A 14,090-nucleotide genomic window follows, 5' to 3' on the forward strand; every position below is an offset into this window, starting at 1 on the left:
GGGGATCTGTAAGGACACAAGGATCTCTGTGCGATCTTTGGAAATAGGTGAGATCTTAATATATCACTGGGAAATTATAGATCTCTGTAAACACGATAATCGCTGTCCAGAGTGCTGGGTTAGAGCAGTGTGGTCACAGTGATCGCTGTCCATCTACTGAAAATTAGATCTTTATAGACACAAGAGATCGCTGTAGGAGCTGAACAGGTTCTCTATAGAAATGTGCAGCAAGGGATCGCTGTCCAGAGTGCTGGGTGAGAGCAGCGTGGTCACAAGTGATCCCTGCTGATTTTTTGAAGAAGGTTAGATCTCTATAGTCACAAGTGATTCCTGCTGATCTTCTGAAGATGGTTAGATCTCTATAGTCACAAGTGATCCCTGCTGATCTTTTGAAGAAGGTTAGATCTCTATAGTCACAAGTGATTCCTGCTGATCTTCTGAAGATGGTTAGATCTCTATAGACACAAGTGATCCCTGATGATCTGCTGAAGATGGTTAGATCTCTATAGACACAAGTGATCCCTGTTGATCTTCTGAAGATGGTTAGATCTCTATAGACACAAGTGATTCCTGCTGATCTTCTGAAGAAGGTTAAATCTCTATAGTCACAAGTGATCCCTGTTGATCTGCTGAAGAAGGTTAGATCTCTATAGACACAAGTGATTCATGCCGATCTGCTGAAGAAGGTTAGATCTCTATAGTCACAAGTGATCCCTGATGATCTGCTGAAGAAGGTTAGATCTCTATAGTCACAAGTGATCCCTGCTGATCTGCTGAAGAAGGTTAGATCTCTATAATCACAAGTGATCCCTGCCGATCTGCTGAAGGTTAGATTTCTATAAACATAGGTGATCGCTGTCCAAAGTGCTGGATTAGAGCAGTGTGGTGACAGTGATCGCTTGCTGATCTGCTGAAAATTAGATCTCTATAGTCACAAGAGATCTCTGCCGATCTGCTGAAGTAGGTTAGATCTCTATAGTGACAGGTGATCCCTGCCGATCTGCTGAAGGTTAGATCTCTATAGTCACAAGTGATCGTTGCCGATCTGCTGAAGATTACATCTGTATCGGTTCTCAGATGCTGGGTAAGATCTTTTTTAGGAATGAGTGGTCACTTTCCAACTTGCTGAAAGATCGTTAGATCCCTATGAATTGATGTGGTCGATGTCCTGGCTGTTTTGCACAGAGGTGGTCGCTCTAAATGGTGAAGTATCGTCAGATCTGCAGATACAAGTGATCGCTGGTCCAGGTGCTGAAACACCTTCCCGTCCACATGGCCGGGGCTCACTGTCGGGGTACAGCCCGGGCTCCTCTGCCAGGGGAGGATACCGAAGAGATAAGTGTCACCATCGCCTCTCCCCGATCTGTCTCCTGTCTCGCGGTGCTGCCTCCGTCTGATCTAGGCTGCTGCACACACGAGGCTGCGGGAGTCATTACCAGATCTGACAGGAGGAAGCTGCACGTGTGACCGAGGGGAGAGGACAGCGCCCCCATGTGCAGGGCGGCGGCGGACACTGCCCTATTTGTCATTTAATGCAATTTAAATCATTTGGTGACAACACAAATTAGTGATTGGATTTTGTGATGACCGATGTCCATAGATGAGGCGACCAATTCATCTTCATGGCTGTATTCTGCTCCCGATGTTCTCTGTCCAGGGCTTTATTAATGCAATAAGTCCAGTATTTGTATGGGCTTCCTATCAAAGAGTAGGTGTGCCTTCCAGTGGAGTGTGAGTGACTTTGCGTGTCCTCAGCTGTAGAGCTGTTTGGAGTGGCCAGGGGGTCTCATCACTCTGCAGGGTACATGTGTGCACTTAAATATATATATATATATATATATATATATATATATATATATATGGGACGAAACGAGGAAATCCAGCAAGGCTAATATATATAGCTACCCGGGTTGTTAAACTGTTGTTACAAAATAGAATGTATTAACAAACATTTATAGAAATGTAATTATTAAAAGGCAAAAACTAAGCTAATAGAAGCATTTCACAACATAAATTTCAATACCACAGATATTCCACACAGATTAAACTAAATTGTCTCTTTCCAGGTCTGTCTCTTTCCTGGTCTGTCTCTTTCCCCGTCTGTCTCTTACCCCGTCTGTCTCTTTCCCCGTCTGTCTCTTTCCCCGTCTATCTCTTTCCCCGTCTGCCTGTCTCTGTCTGTCGCTTTTTTTGTCTGTCTCTATCTCTCTGTTTCTTTCCCCATCTGTCTCTTTCTAGGTCTGTTTCTTTCCCAAGTCTGTCTCTTTCCCCATCTGTCTCCCCATCTCATTGTCTGTGTCTTTTCCTGTCTGTCTCTTTCCCTGTCTGCCTGTCTCTGTCTGTCTCTTTCGTTGTCTGTCTCTATTTCTCTGTCTCTTTCCCCGTCTGTCTCTATCAAGGTCTGTGTCTTTCCCCATCTATCTTTGTCTGTCTCTCTGGCTGTCTCCTCCTTCCCTGTCTGCCTGTCTCTGTCCTTGTCTGCATGTCTGTCTGTCTCTTTCCCCATCTGTCTCTTTCCCCATCTGTTTCTTTCCAGGTCTGTCTCTTTCCAGGTCTGTCTCTTTCCAGGGCTGTCTCTGTCAGTCTCTTTCCAGGTCTGTCTCTGTCTGTCTCTTTCACCGTCTGTCTCTGTCTGTCTTTTAGCCTGTCTGTCTCTATCTCTCTGTCTCTTTCCCTGTCTGTCTCTATCTCTCTGTCTGTCTCTCTGTCTGTCTCTCTATCTGTCGCTCACTATCCGTCTCCCCACCGACATGTTATTACCTCACATATAAGCTTCTTATACTATGAATGTCTTTTGTTCCTATAGCAACCAATCACAGCTCCTACTAATAACCTGTAGTTCCAGGCTCCATTTACTTTAATGGAGGCATGTTTTTTGGAGAGTAACTGTAAAGCGCGGGGTTACATTTTCCTGTCAAAACATAGTGTACGACGTTCCCTGGGTCACATGAGGTGTCTGTGCAAAATTTCGTGATTGTAAATGCGATGGTGCGGATACACATTTCGTTTCACTTTTTCCCCATTATGTAGATAGGGGCAAAGTTGATTGGTAAATTGGAACGCGCGGGGTTAAAATTTCACCTCACAACATAGCCTATGATGCTCTCGGGGTCCAGACGTCTGAGTGTACAAAATTTTGTGGCTGTAGCTGCGACGGTGCAGATGCCAATCCCGGACATACACACACACATACATACACACATTCAGCTTTATATATTATATATATATATGTATATATATATATATATATATATATATATATATATACACACACACACAGTTACGGCCAAAACATTCGGACTGTGACTGAATCTTTGTGATTTCAGCTCTGCAGGACACTATTTTTAATTTAAAATGAAACAACTAAGATGTAATTGAAGTGGAGACTTTCAGGTTTAATTTAAAGGGTTGAACAGAAATGAACACAAATATCCTAAGAGACGTTAGTACTTGCAACTATTTTTCTACAAAGTCTTCTCATTTCAGGGGCTCAAAAGTGATTGGACAAATTTACTTCACAGTTAAAAATGTTCGTGTTTAATATTTTGTAGAGAATTCTTTGCAGGCAATGACAACCTGAAGTCTGGAAGCCATGGACGTCACCACACGTTGGGTTTCCTCCTTTGTGAGGCTTTGCCGGCCTTTACTGTGGTGACTTCAGTTGTTGCTTGTTTGTGGGTCTTTCTGCCTTTAATTTTGTCTTAATCATGTAAAATGCAGCTCAATGAGGTTGAGATCGGGTTGAGAACTTTTTCCATTGCAAAATATTCCACTCCTTTGCCATAAACTCCTGTGTTGCTTTCGCAGTATGTTTTGGGTCATTGTCCATCTGTACTGTGAAGTGCTGTTCCATGAACCATGTTTCATTTGGTGGAATCTGAGCAGAAAGTCTCACCCTATAGACTTCAGAATTCATCCTGCTGCTTTTGTCTTCAGTTACATCATCAATAAATACTAGTGACCCAGGCCCACTGGGAGCCATGCATGCCCGGCCATCACACTGCATCCACCATGAGTTACAAAGGACGTGCTGTGCTTTGGATCATGAGCCGTTCTAAGCCTTCTCCTTACTTTCTTCTTCCCATTATTCTGGTACAGGTTGATCTTAGTTTCACCTGTTCACACAATGCCTTTCCAGAACTTGGTGGCTTCTTTAGATGTCTTTTTCCAAAGTCTAATCTTGCCTTTCTATTTTTAAGTCTGATTAATGGTTTGCACCTTGGGGTGAACTCTCTGTATTTGTTCTTATGAACTCATTTCTTTACAGTAGATGTAGATACTTAAACACCTTCATCCTGGAGAGTGTTCTTCACTTGGGTGGATGTTGTGAAGGGATTTTTCTTCTTTAATGAATTTTGTCTTCTTTTTTTTCAACCTAATGATGGTCTGTTTTTCTTCTCTTGAGAGCTCCTTTGACCGCATGTTGTGGGTTCAGAGCAACAGCTTCCGAATGCTAATGCAACGCCTGGAATCAGCTCCAGACCTTTAACCTGCTTAATTGATTATGGATTAACAAGTGAGTAGCCCATTCAGCCCATTATAGAGCTTTTGAGGTAATTGTCCAATTACCTTTAGTCGCTTGAATAAAATGCATCAACAGATTAAAGAGCTGCAATTCCTAAACCCTTATTTCAATTAGGATAAGAATACCCTCAAATTAAAGCTGACACACATGTAATATTGGTAGCAGTCATATTGTAGGCTTAGAAAGCCGTAGATGGACACACCAGGTTGTGGGCACAGTATAAATACTATATACCCTATACAGGGGCCTTTCCACTCAGGGACTACCAGAGGACTATCTCTGCTGCACTTGGATTCCTATTTTTTGACACAAACAGCTGACAAGGCTCCGAGTCAGGATACAGAGGACGATGGGCGAGATTCTTTCACAACCAGCCTAATGGACTGACCATGGGCAAATTGACTATTTTCTTGTAACTACTTCGTCACATAATCTGAACCTTTCTCCAGTGACCACTTTATATATATATATATATATATATATATATATATATATATATATATATAATATATAAAGCTGAATGTGTGTATGTATGTGTGTGTGTATGCATGTGTGTGTGTATGTCTGGGATTGGCATCCGCACCGTCGCAGCTACAGGCACAAAATTTTGCACACTCAAACTTCTGGACCCCGAGAGCATCATAGGCTATGTTTTGAGGGGAAAGTTTAACCCCGCTCTTTACAGTTATTCACCAAAAAACCTGCCTCCATTAAAGCGAATGGAGCTGGGAGCCACAGTGCAGCCAGAACTTCAGAAGAATGCGCAGCCACGCCCTTATATGGAATGTTGGCGTGTCACAATGCAGCCAGGTAAAGAGACAGACACAGACAGGGAAAGAGGCAGACACAGACAGGGTAAGAAACAGACATAGACAGGGTAAGAGACAGACACAAAGAGACAGGCACAGACAAAGAGACAGTCTGACAGGGAAAGAGACAGACAGAGTCAGAGACAGACACAGGGAAACAGACAGACAGGGAAAGAAAGGGAAAGAGACAAGACAGGGTAAGAGACAGACAAAGACAGGTAAAGAGACAGAGAGGGAAAGAGACAGAGGGAAAGAGGGAAAGAGACACGAAAAAAGAGGGAAAGAGACAGACAGGGAAAGAGAGGGAAAGAGGCAGACAGGGAAAGAGACAGACAGTGAAAGTGACAGATAGGTAGACAGACAGGGAAAGAGATAGATAGACAGACAGGGAAAGAGATTGAGATAGACGGAGAAAGAGACAGACAGACAAAGAGATAGAGAGAGAGACAGAGAGATATATACAGAGGGGTAGACAGAAATTATAATTACATTTATATCTATTTGTTTTGTGTTTTTTGTGTGCAGAATACATTTTCCTAATCTCCCAATCTGCCACTCTCCTCTCCCACTCTCTCTCTTCCTCTCTCAAACTCTCCCAATTTCCCTCTCTCCCACTCTGTCTCTGTCTCTCTCCCACTCTCTCTCTCCCTCTCTCACACTCTCTCTCCCAATTTCCCTCTCTCCCACTTTCTCTCCCTCTCTCCACTTTCCCACTCTCCCTCTCCCCACCGAAATCATATTAACTGACACAAAAGCTGTCTTATACTAAGACTGTTCTTTGTTGCCTATAGAGTCGGTTCCAGGTTTTTGTGGGCCCCCGGGCGAAAGAGTATCAGTGGGCCCCAGCCACATACAGACACGCACATACACAGATACATATACATACAGACAGACATACATATATACTTATAAAGGGATTTAAAGAGAAATTCAGAATAACACATATAAGTAGACATAAATCTATACAGAGTGATACACACTGACATACACAGATATATACATCATACACAAGCACACATGTAGACACTTTAGAGGTATTTTTAATATGGGGAAGCTAGCAGCAGACACACTCACCTCCCCCACTTTTCTCCCGTTCATCTCCTCCCGGCCATTGGGCTGTGCTGTGCTGATTGGTGGCTGTCACTAAGGGGTACTTTGCACGCTGCGACATTGCTAGCCGATTGTAGCGATGCCGAGCGCGATAGTCCCCGCCCCTGTCGCAGATGCGATATCTTGTGATAGCTGCCGTAGCGAACATTATCGCTATGGCAGCTTCACACGCACTTACCTGCCCTGCGACGTCGCTCTGCCGGCGACCCGCCTCCTTCCTAAGGGGGCGGGTCGTGCAGCGTCACAGTGACGTCACACGGCAGGCGGCCGATAGAAGCGGAGGGGCGGAAATTATGGAAATGACCGACACTACACAGATCACCGATTTTCAACGCTTTTGTGATCGTTTATCAGTGCTTCTAGGCTTTACACGTTGCGACGTCGTTACTGGCGGCGGATGTGCTTCACTTTTGATTTGACCCCGACGAGATCGCAGTAGCGATGTCGCAGCGTGCAAAGTACCCCTAAGGCCTCTTTCACACGTACGTGCCTCCGGTACGTGTCTGGTGCGTTTCCTCACATACCGGAGACACGTACACACGTAGACCAATGTTTTCAAATGGAGTTGGACACACGTATGTATTTACGCACGGAACATGTGTCTTTTCCGTACATACACGTGTCCATGTGTCTCTCATGGCAACATGTCCGTTTTCTCTCTGGCATCACGGGTGTCACACATAACAGAAACGGACCACACGGATGTGTTCCGTGTGACACGCACCGGAGAAAAGACATGTGTATGCGAGAAAAAAAACAAAACTTTACTCACCTTCTTCAGCCCTGCCGTCTCTGCCGCTGCTGTCACTTGCTGCCGACCGCTGCTCATTATGCTAATTGAATATTCACCTCACAGCGGCCGGAAGCAGCAGCAGCGGGGAGTCAGCAGGACCGGAGACCGAAGTTCAGCACCACGGATAGCAAAGCCAGGGACAGGTGAGTAGAAAGCTCCCGTTCTCCGTGTGTTATCACGGATAACACATGGAGAACACACGTAGGCAATAAACACAGGTCACGGAGGGCAAAACGCACCTCTGACACGTCCGTGAAAAACGTGCGTGGTTTTTCACGAACGTCTGAAAGAGACCTAACAGACATGGCAGCACACAGACACTGCTGTATATACATCATAAGAGACGCTTTTGACATACACATTACTGGGGGGCATACACATTACTGAGGAGGGAGCATACAGCTCCAGAGGGGGGCATACAGCTCTAGAGGGGGTATTAGTCTTTGTGGTGGGGGGGACCATACAGCTCCGTGGGGCATACAGCTTTGGGAGTATACAGCACTGGGATGGAGGGAAATACATCTCGGGGGGTATAGAGCACTGGGTTGGAGGGGACATACAGCTCTGGGGGTATACAGCACTGGGTGGAGGGGACAAACAGTTCTGGGTGGTAAACAGCACTCGAGGGGAGGGGGCATACAGCTCTGGGGGGTATAGTAGTATGCAGACCCTATATTACTCCATATAGTGTTATGCAGCCCCCATAGTCCTCCATATTGTATAATGCACCCAATATTCCTCCATATAATATAATGCACCCAATATTGGTCCACATTGTATAAATTCCAGCCTCATATTGCTCCATATAGTAGTATGCAGCCCCCATATTCTTCTATATAGTGTTATGAAGCCCCCATAGTCCTCCATATAGTATAATGCACCCAATATTCCTCCATATAATATAATGCACCCAATATTGGTCCACATAATATAATGTAGCCTTATATTCCTTCATATAGTGTTACAAAGCTCCCATATTCCTCCATATAGTATAATGCACCCAATATTCCTCCATATACTATTATGCACCCTATATTGTTCAACATAATATAATGCAACCGCATATTCCTCCATATAGTGTTATGAAGCCCCCATATTCCTCAATATAGTATAATGCACTCTATATTCTCATATTGCTCCACATAATATAATGCAGCCTCATATTCCTCCTTATAGTGTTATGTAGCCCCCATGTTCCTCCATACAGTATTATGTAGCTCCCATATAGTATTATGTAGCCTCCATATAGCATTATGCAGCCCCCATATAGCACTATGCAGCTCCATATAGTACTATGCAGTCCCCATATGGTATTATTTAGCCTCCATATTGTTTAATGCACCCCCTTAGTTGTCTGGCCACCTGATTAAATACTCACTTCTCCTCATCCCATCGCTGCTCCGGTCTTCTCGGTGTGTCCAGTGTTCTGCCGACTACTTGCACGGGTGTGCTGGGTGCTGATGTTGGGTCTGGTTGCCTATAGCAACTAATCAGAGCTCCTTTCAAAGACCTGTAGCAAAATAGAAGCAGAGCTGTGATTGGTTGCTATAGGCCACCTGATAAATATCCAGGCTAACTGTGGGCCGGATCCCGGGGACTCGAGCGGCATTCCTCGCCCGTGAGTGAAAAGGGGGGGAATTGATTGTGGGGATTTGATATTGTCCGTGACGCCACCCACAGTTGTGGTGAGATTGGTGACACCACCGCTGCTCTGGACGGAGATCCCGGGAGCGATGACAGAGAGCAGCCTGGATGTTGGTTCTCCCCTCCGTGGGTAGGGGGTTGGTTGTCCCGGGGCCCGGTGATGGGGTAGGGATAGATGGCAGGCGGGTTACGGGGCCTGGCGAGGTGCAGGGTCGCGGGGGCAGCACTGTGCCACACGGCATGGTGGTACTCACTCAGCCAATGATGTACACAAAGTCTCCGGCAAAACAAACGGCTGGATGGACGGGTCCCACAGAGGGCTGCGGTGTTTCTCCTCCCAGCAAGTTGATGGTGACTGCCTTTCCCTGCACCTGTGTAGTGTGTACGGTTCCAATGGGTTCCCACCGGTAACCCGCTCCCCAGCTTGAAGGTTGCTGAAGGAGCCCCTTTTGCCCGCAGGCCCTGGCCCTGGGAACTTTAGCCTTGGCGGTGACTGTGTTTCCCTCTAACGGTTGGACTGTTGCCTTCTGTCGGGACTTGGCTGATGGGAAACCCAGGAGGTTCCTTTCGCTAACGGATTTGACAAATTGCACGGCGACTCCTAGCCTTGTCGGGGTCCGTAAGCCCCTGCCGGATGGTGCTGGCTTCTCTTTGCGTACCGGTCCGGTACCGCCAGGCCACCGCCCGTCCATGGACCTTACGGCTAGCTCCAATAGGCCTCTCCTGCAGACGATCACCACCGTCTGCCAACCTTGCTGTTCCGTCCGGGCCACACACCTGGACCACTTTCTGTCTGCTCCTTTACCACTTCACTTCCTTACACTTTCACTTCCAACTCTCAACTCCTTCTTTTTCCCGCCTCCAGGACTGTGAACTCCTCGGTGGGCGGGACCAACCGCCTGGCCCACCCCCTGGTGTGGACATCAGCCCCTGGAGGGAGGCAACAAGGGTTTTTGTCTGACTTTGGTGTGCCTGACCGAGAGTGTGGGGTGTGTTGGTGTAGTGCTTCTGACGTCCTGGCTTGTCCAGGGCGCCACATTCCCCCTTAGTAAAATGCAGACCGTCCGCGGGCTGCCCGTCCATCACCAGTTTTCTTTTCACAACTGAAAAAGATAAACGGTAAAACATATAAAAACAATTTGCAATCTTCCCACATCGGGAGGCACATACTTAAATGTTGCTAACGATAACGGCTTCCGCTCTCTCCCAACCAAGCAACCTGGCCCTGATGCTGCCCCTAAGCAAATGGGCAGCACCCCTTGACCCCAGTCCAGCACAAGTTACCCGAGTGGGTTCTGTCCTTTTCAGGAGACCCACGTCCATGGGGAACCCCTGAAACCCCCGGAGGATCGCCACCGGTTGCGGTAGTGGCGAGCCTGGGCCATCACTTCCCTCCAGGCCCATCCTCCAAATCAGCCTCTCCGGAGGCGGTAACGTTTTAGCCGTAAAAACATTTTTATTTACAGACCACAAGTTCGTGGTTGCCCTGCCAGTTCTCGGGCTTGTCCGTAGCAGTTTCTACGCATTGAGTTGTAAACAGTCCCCACGGGGACAACAGTTGCCGGCAGCGGCCGGTTCTAATCAGGGTTGAAAATCAGGTAACATCTCGGTTAATTCTTTTCTTATCATTCTTTAAACCTTTCAAAAACGGTACTTTCAACACACAAAGTCCTGGTGGTCCCAACGGGGACAACTTGCAACGGGACTCCGCTGCCATTACTCAGACTCTTCGGTGTCGGCCGGGGGAGGGGGCGCGGTAGACACTCGGGCCTCTTGGTTGCCCCTCAGTTTTGCATCCAACGCGAACCACCCCCTCTCCCCGCAGTGCCGGGTGTACTGTACTAGGTCCCCCGGCATTAGGTTGCGGCCCGGGTGTTCCTCCAGCAGGTGGGCGTTGACATTCCGCCGGGCTACAAAGACTTCGGCCTTCAGGCCCGGCTCGTAGATAAAGCCATAGCCCCGGCGGACATCAAACCGCCTCACCTGCCCCTCGTAGAGTGGGCCCCGGACACGGAAGGTCGCTTGACGGAGGCTTTCTTTTTCCCGGATCGTGCGGGCCACCAACTCTGCTTTCTTCCTCTCCCTTTCAGCGATCTCCGGGCCCAGCGGTGTCGGCTCCCTGTCCCAATACGGGGCTGCTGCGAGCTCCGGCGCACTGGTCGGGCCCCGCGAGACCTTCTGGACACTGCCCACCACTGGCAATCTGGGTGGAAGGTCCCGCGGTGACTTGGCCTGGAATGCTGCCCTGCAGCGGCAACCCGGCACAACCTCAGCCGAGGTGTGGGGGATGGGCGCAGGAGTCCTCTTCCGCTGGGCCTCCTGCACGGAGCGGCCTGTCGGCTCCGGCTCGGGAGAAGTCTCCGCAGATGCCTCCGGTTCAGGCTTCGACACCTTCCACGGTAGCAGTTCCGATCGGTCATGGGCTCCAGCTGCAGGCCAATCCGCCTGGGCGGACGTGTGGGGTACCGCTACCGCTTGCGGAGGTAGCGGGCCTAGTGGTGGGGGAGCGACGGCCAATACGGGTAGCGGGGGAGGTAGCTGGGCGAGCGGGTATGGATTGGGTCCCTCGGCCGCGATGACCGACCCACTAGTGGTACAGGGGCGTGGGTCACTTACCCTCCCTTCCGAAACTCCCTCTTCCTCGCGTCTCCGCACGGTCGCCACAACCTCCACCATGTCGGCCTCCCACTCCTCCAGGAGGAGCTACATTTTGACCTGCAGCCGATGTTGGAGCTGAGCGGTCCGGACCTCCACCCACGCCGCGGTTCCAGGCGCGGGGGCTACGGTGCTGCAGGACGGCATAAACATGGCCCTGACGGCTTCTTCCAGGAACCAGCAACAAGATGGCCGCAGGGTCCTGGCGTCCCTGCTTTTATAGCCGCGGGCTACATGCGGCCAGACGCCATCAGTCCCCCTTAGTCTCTTTCCGGCTCCTCCTCTACCGGGGCGGGGTTTTGGCCTTCGCGCCTCCACTGCTCGAGGAGACGCTCGAGCGGGAATTTTTCGCGCCCAAGATGGCGGCTTCTCAAATTTTTCGGCTGGACACCTCCGGCGGTCACAAGGCGCACCTCTACCAGACGGCAGAGCGGTAAGATCCTGTTCGTGATGCCAAGTTGTCGCGGGCGGAGGAGGGGACGCTGCGCTCTCCCACTGCTCGGGTCCGGCTGCTGCTGCTGCTGCTCGGTGGTGGCTCGAGCGGTGGGCCGGATCCCGGGGACTCGAGCGGCGTTCCTCGCCCGTGAGTGAAAAGGGGGGGGATTGATTGTGGGGATTTGATATTGTCCGTGACGCCACCCACGGTTGTGGTGAGATTGGTGACACCACCGCTGCTCTGGACGGGGATCCCGGGAGCGATGACAGGGAGCAGCCTGGATGTTGGTTCTCCCCTCCGTGGGTAGGGGGTTGGTTGTCCCGGGGCCCGGTGATGGGGTAGGGATGGATGGCAGGCGGGTTACGGGGCCTGGCGAGGTGCAGGGTCGCGGCGGCACGGTGGTACTCACTCAGCCAATGATGTACACAAAGTCTTCTGTAAAACAAACGGCTGGATGGACGGGTCCCACAGATGGCTGCGGTGTTTCTCCTCCCGGCAGGTTGATGGTGACTGCCTTTCCCTGCACCTGTGTAGTGTGTACGGTTCCAATGGGTTCCCACCGGTGTACCCGCTCCCCAGCTTGAAGGTTGCTGAAGGAGCCCCTTTTGCCCGCAGGCTCTGGCCCTGGGAACTTTAGCCTTGGCGGTGACTGTGTTTCCCTCTAACGGTTGGACTGTTGCCTTCTGTCGGGACTTGGCTGCTGGGAAACCCAGGAGGTTCCCTTCGCTAACGGATTTGACAAATTGCACGGCGACTCCTAGCCTTGTCGGGGTCCGTAAGCCCCTGCCGGATGGTGCTGGCTTCTCTTTGCGTACCGGTCCGGTACCGCTGGGCCACCGCCTGTCCACGGTCCTTACGGCTAGCTCCAATAGGCCTCTCCTGCAGACGGTCACCACTGTCTGCCAACCTTGCTGTTCCGTCCGGGCCACACACCCGGACCACTTTCTGTCTGCTCCTTTACCACTTCACTTCCTTACACTTTCACTTCCAACTCTCAACTCCTTTTTCCCGCCTCCAGGACTGTGAACTCCTCGGTGGGCGGGACCAACCGCCTGGCCCACCCCCTGGTGTGGACATCAGCCCCTGGAGGGAGGCAACAAGGGTTTTTGTCTGACTTTGGTGTGCCTGACCGGGAGTGTGGGGTGTGTTGGTGTACTGCTTGTGACGTCCTGGCTTGTCCAGGGCGCCACATACACACACATACATACACACATATATATATTTATGTATTAGATATCTATCCATATATAGATAGATATGTGCAGATATATGTACAGGGTTAGCCCCTACCTCCCTGTATGAGTAGTAGTTGGCACAATACACCTGATTCATCAAGTACAGACCAGGGCAGTATCTTCTCATTCATCTACCAAACTACCTAGTTTATTACTATGCAGGGGCATAACTACCGTGGTTGCAGAGGTTGCCACTGCGACCGGGCCCGGGGGTTCAGGGGTCCGCAGGGCCCAGCCCGATTCAAATCAGATAGATGTGTGTCCACGGGCAAGCATCCAGCTGAAATACATCGCAGCATGGAGATCCGTCGGGTCCCTGTACTAGGATGTGCCGGCCGCCGATTAAGGCCATGAATATTGCTCCCCACGCACACGATCCTGGGCATGGGGAGCAGAGAATACGCTGACAGCTGCTGTTGACGTAAGTGGCCGCGGATGACACTGACGTCATTAACTGTGCCGCTTACACGCTGGTCAGTTCCCAGCGTCACAGGAGGACGGCAGGTGAGCGCAGGGTTGGTGAGTACCATGGCCACCACTCGCACAGGGCCCCTTCTGGCAGACAGCAGCTGGGGCGCCGCAGGGAGCAGCAGTTCACTGTCATTTGCTGCTCCTGCGATGCACAGGCTCCAGCACAGGGTGCCCTCACCTCCTGTGTGTCCTGTCTGCTCCCATCTTTACCACTCAGAGAGGGGGGAGGGGCCCTGTCACTGCTGCGGCCGGAGAAGCTGCTTCTAAAGACCCTCTGACCCCAGGAGGCCAAGAAGGAGGTGAGTATAATATGAATTATGTGTTACAGTCATATGAAAAAGTTTGGGCACCCCTATTAATGTTAACCTTTTTTCTTTATAACAATTTGGGTTTTTGCAACAGCTATTTCAGT

The 14,090-nt window shown here is 49.9% G+C and overlaps 1 protein-coding gene across 1 annotated transcript in view; it reads right to left on the reverse strand.

Moving 5' to 3' along the window:
- LAMP5 (lysosomal associated membrane protein family member 5) overlaps positions 1–1,474 on the reverse strand; it is a 21,562-nt gene extending 20,088 nt beyond the window's left edge. Inside the window, exon 1 of the mRNA XM_075339301.1 lies at positions 1–1,474. This exon is cut by the window's left edge and continues 622 nt beyond it. The gene's annotated coding sequence lies outside the window, so the exon portion shown is untranslated.
- Positions 1,475–14,090: the final 12,616 nt, after the last annotated feature.

This window comes from Anomaloglossus baeobatrachus, chromosome 3, assembly GCF_048569485.1.
Source record: "Anomaloglossus baeobatrachus isolate aAnoBae1 chromosome 3, aAnoBae1.hap1, whole genome shotgun sequence".
In the NCBI taxonomy this organism is placed as follows: Eukaryota; Metazoa; Chordata; class Amphibia; order Anura; family Aromobatidae; genus Anomaloglossus; species Anomaloglossus baeobatrachus.